We start from the raw sequence: 4,316 nt of genomic DNA, 5'->3' as shown, positions 1-4,316 counted from the left end.
CCACCAATTGCCGTGGTGGGATTCGAATCTGATCTCCGCACCATGACCTGGTTCGCTGGATTAATAATCCAGATGGAAAAGTGCGAGGCCATCGCTTACCCAGCATCTCCAAGCAGCTCCATTGTCGATAGTGGATGTTGCAGTTGACATGGCTGCGTTTGAAGCACAGCTGTTTGAAAGGCAAATAAATATTTTGGCAAAAAACACCATCCTTCTTAATTTTGCATTTATTAGAGGTTTGAGGATCAGATGAGCGTTTAGCGAAAATGTCCTTCGTCATGAGTTATTAACAGATTTCATATCTGACAACAAATAATCAGCACAGGGAATCGTGTGCAGTCCATCATTGCAAATTGTTTAAAGTGAAACAGTGAAGAAGTCTTTATGTAGTAGTCGAGTGCTGTTCAAAAAGTACTTGGGGAACTGTGGACAGTTTGTCCGTCATTCATATGGAAAGGTCTCCATGCCACAGAGAGACAACATAAAGGAGTTTCACGAGATTAATCCCTGCGGTAATAAGACCATGAGGAGAGTGTGAAGGAAATAACCTTTATCGATAAAAAGAATAACAGGTGATTGCAATCAAACTTGAGGGTTAAAACCAACACAAGAATATCAAAACAAATGCCAACACAAGAATATCTGTTCGGGGCACAGATAGGCGGTTTTGTGGGAACGAGGGAGACTCACGTTTGGTATGTTGCCTCCCAGGTGCAAGGGTACGTGATGTCTCTGAGCTTCCAACCTAGCTCCCTGAAAGCCTGTCTAACATCCTCGGCACTCCTCCTACCTATGTCGTTGGTGCCAATATGGACCACGACTTCGGGCTGCTCCCCCTCCCCCTCCAGGACCCGGAGGGTCCTTCGCGCTTTTAAAGGGGGAAAAAAACTTACCCAGGTAAGCTTACACTAACTGGTTCCGGGTCTCGGCTGCCCCTCTGGGCGTTGTCACTTCCCCCTGGTGCTCCCGCTCTTTCTGTGAAGAGAGAGAAAAAAAACACCGCTGCCCGCTACCGGTAAGTACTTTTTAAACCAAACGGTCTTACCTTCGCTGCTGCTCGCACTGGAAATGACCGACGGCTTCGAAGGGTGAGTATAAATACTCACCGCTTTCCTTCCCGGCTGCCCCTCTGGTCGTCGTCACTTCCCCCTGGTGCTCCCGCTCTTTCTGTGAAGAAAGAGTGAAAGAGAAAAAAAAACACCGCTGCCCGCTACCGGTAAGTACTTTTAAAACCAAACGGTCTTACCTTCGCTGCTGCTCGCACTGGAAATGACCGACGGCTTCGAAGGGTGAGTATAAATACTCACCGCTTTCCTTCCCGGCTGCCCCTCTGGTCGTCGTCACTTCCCCCTGGTGCTCCCGCTCTGTCTGTGAAGAGAGAGTGAAAGAGAAAAAAAAGAGAGAAAAAAAAACAAGATGGTCCCAGGAGGGCTTCCTCTACTTAGGTATATTAATTACTCCCATCTTTAATCGGTGGCACAGTGGTTAGCACTGCTGCCTCACAGCACCAGATACCCGGGTCAATTTTTGCCTCAGGCAACTGACTGTGGAGTTTGCACATTCTCCCCGTGTCTGCGTGGGTTTCCTCCGGGTGCTCCGGTTTCCTCCCACAGTCCAAAAATGTGCAGGTTAGGTGAATTGGCCATGCTAAATTGCCCGTGGTGTTAGATGAAGGGGTAAATATAGGGGAATGGGTCTGGGTGGGTTGTGCTTCGGCGGGTCAGTGTGGACTTGTTGGGCCGAAGGGCCTGTTTCCACACTGTAAGTAATTTAATCTAAAACGTTAATACCGATTTTGCCCATTGATTCGATAGAATCAAACAAGACCTTCAAAGATGGGAGGCGCTTCTGATCTCTTGGTTAGTTCAGATAGCCCTCATTAAAATGAACATTCTCCCTCATCTGCTAGATCCTATGCAAGTACTTCCTCTGCTTTTTACTAAGCAAACATTTAGAAGACTGAACAGCTGGTGAAGTTCCTTTATCTGCTATCCTTTAACTGACTAAACTGCAGCTACCTCATAGACTGGGAGGAATTGACCTCCCTGATATCAAAAACTATCAATTAAGCTCGTTGCTATCCTACGTGATTGACTGCACCCGGGGGGATCCTCACTCACTATGGTTGGACATTGAAGCATCTCAGGCGAGATGCCCCCTTGCTAGCTTATTGTTCTTGGACAAAATGAGGATAGTTTTAAGGAATATTGCCATCGCCCAATAGTTGTTAATACTGTTAAAGCGTGGAGGGCAACACATCACAGTGAGGACAATATTACCATGCATGGTTTTTCACAAACATAGTTGTTATGCCAGCTTTTCAGCCAGGGATGATGGACTAGGGGTTTAAACTATGGACAGCTAGGGGCGTGTCCTACCTGGCAAAGGAGAGGACTGCAGATGCTGGAAACCAGAGTTTAGATCAGACTGGTGCTGGAAACACACAGGTCAGGCAGCATCCGAGGTGCAGGAAAATCGACGTTTCGGCAAAAGCCCTTCATCAGGCATAGAGGCAGGAATCCTCCAGGATGGAGAGATAAATGGGGGGTGCAGCTGGGGAGAAGGTAGCAAAGAGTACAATAGGTGAATGGGGGTGGGGATGGAAGTGATAGGTCAGAATGGAGGGTGGAGCGGATAGATGGGAAGGGAGATTGGCAGGTAGGACAGGTCATGAGGACAGTGCTGAGCTGGAAGGTTAGAACTGAGGTGAAGTGGGGGGAGGGGAAATGGGGAAACTGGTGAAGTCCACATTGATGCCCTGAGGTTGAAGTGTTCTGAGGCAGAAGATGAGGCTTTCTTCCTCCAGGCGTTGGGTGGTGAGGGAGTGGCGGTGGAGGAGGCCCAGAACATGCATGTCCTCAGCAGAGTGGGAGGGGGAATTGAAATGTTGGGCCATTGGGCAGTGGGGTTGATTGGTATGGGTGTCCCGGAGATGTTCCCTGAAGTGCTCTGCGAGGAGGCGTCCAGTCTCTCCGGTGTAGAGAAGACCACATCGGGAGCAATGGATACAATAAATGACATTGGTGGATGTGCAGGTGGAACTTTGGGGCCTTGGATGGTGGTGAGGGAGGAGGTGGGCACAGGTTTTGCAATTCCTGCAGTGGCAGGGGAGGGTGCCAGGGTGGGAGGGTGGTTTGTTGTGGGACGTGGACCTGACCAGGTAGTCACGTAGGGAACGGTCTTTGCGGAAAGGGGTGGGGAGGGAAATATATCTCTGGTGGTGGGGTCTATTTGGAGGTGGCTGAAATGTCAGCGGATGATATGGTTAATGTGAAGGTTGGTAGGGTGGAAAGTGAGGACCAGGGGGCTTCGGTCCTTGTTATGGTTGGAAGGGTGAGGTTTGAGGGCGGAGCTGCGGGATGTGGATGAGATGCGTTGGAGGGCATCTTCAACTACGTGAGAAGGGAAGTTGCGATCTCTAAAGAAGGAGGCCATCTGGTGTGTTCTTTGGTTGAACTGTTCCTCCTGGGAGCAGATACGGCGGAGGAATTGGGAATATGGGATGGCATTTTTGCAGGAGGTGGGGTGGGAAGAGGTATAATCCAGGTAGATGTGGGAGTTGGTGGGTTTGTAAAAAATGTCAGTGTCAAGTCGGTCATCATTAATGGAGATGGAGAGGTCCAGGAAGGGGAGGGAGGTGTCATAGGTGGTCCAGGTGAATTTAAGTTCAGGATGGAATGTGTTAGTGAAGTTGATGAACTGCTCAACCTCTTCGCAGGAGCACGAGGTGGCGTCGATGCAGTCATCAATGTAGCAGAGGAAGAGGTGGGGAGTGGTACCGGTGTAACTAAGGAAGATGGACTGTTCGACGTAGCCGACAAAGAGGCAGGCATAGCTGGGGCCCATGCAAGTGCCCATCGCTACCCCTTTGGTCTGGAGGAAGTGGGAGGATTCAAAGGAGAAATTGTTAAGGGTGAGGACCAGTTCAGCCAAACGAATGAGTGTGTCAGTGGAAGGGTACTGTTGGGGACATCAGGAGAGGAAGAAGCGGAGGGCTTGGAGGCCCTGGTCATGGCGGATGGAGGTGTAGAGAGATTGGATGTCCATGGTGAAGATGATTGGAGTTTGGTATCTTGGAGCATAATTTAAACTGATTGGCCGAATTTGTATTTTGTTTTTGTCTCATAGCAAACCAACTGTTCAACCAAATGTTACATTATTACCTTGTTCACAACACTTTGTGCTGTGTCAGGAAGTTCTGCTAGCTTTTCAACTCTCTTAAAGGTACAGTACACCTCTACTTCTTCATAACACCTCCATCCTTAAGAAATAAAATGAACCATCATAATGAAAAGATGGCTTTTTTTTTCTATTAT

This window comes from Chiloscyllium plagiosum, chromosome 1, assembly GCF_004010195.1.
Source record: "Chiloscyllium plagiosum isolate BGI_BamShark_2017 chromosome 1, ASM401019v2, whole genome shotgun sequence".
In the NCBI taxonomy this organism is placed as follows: domain Eukaryota; kingdom Metazoa; phylum Chordata; class Chondrichthyes; order Orectolobiformes; family Hemiscylliidae; genus Chiloscyllium; species Chiloscyllium plagiosum.
This window is presented reverse-complemented; position numbering follows the sequence as displayed.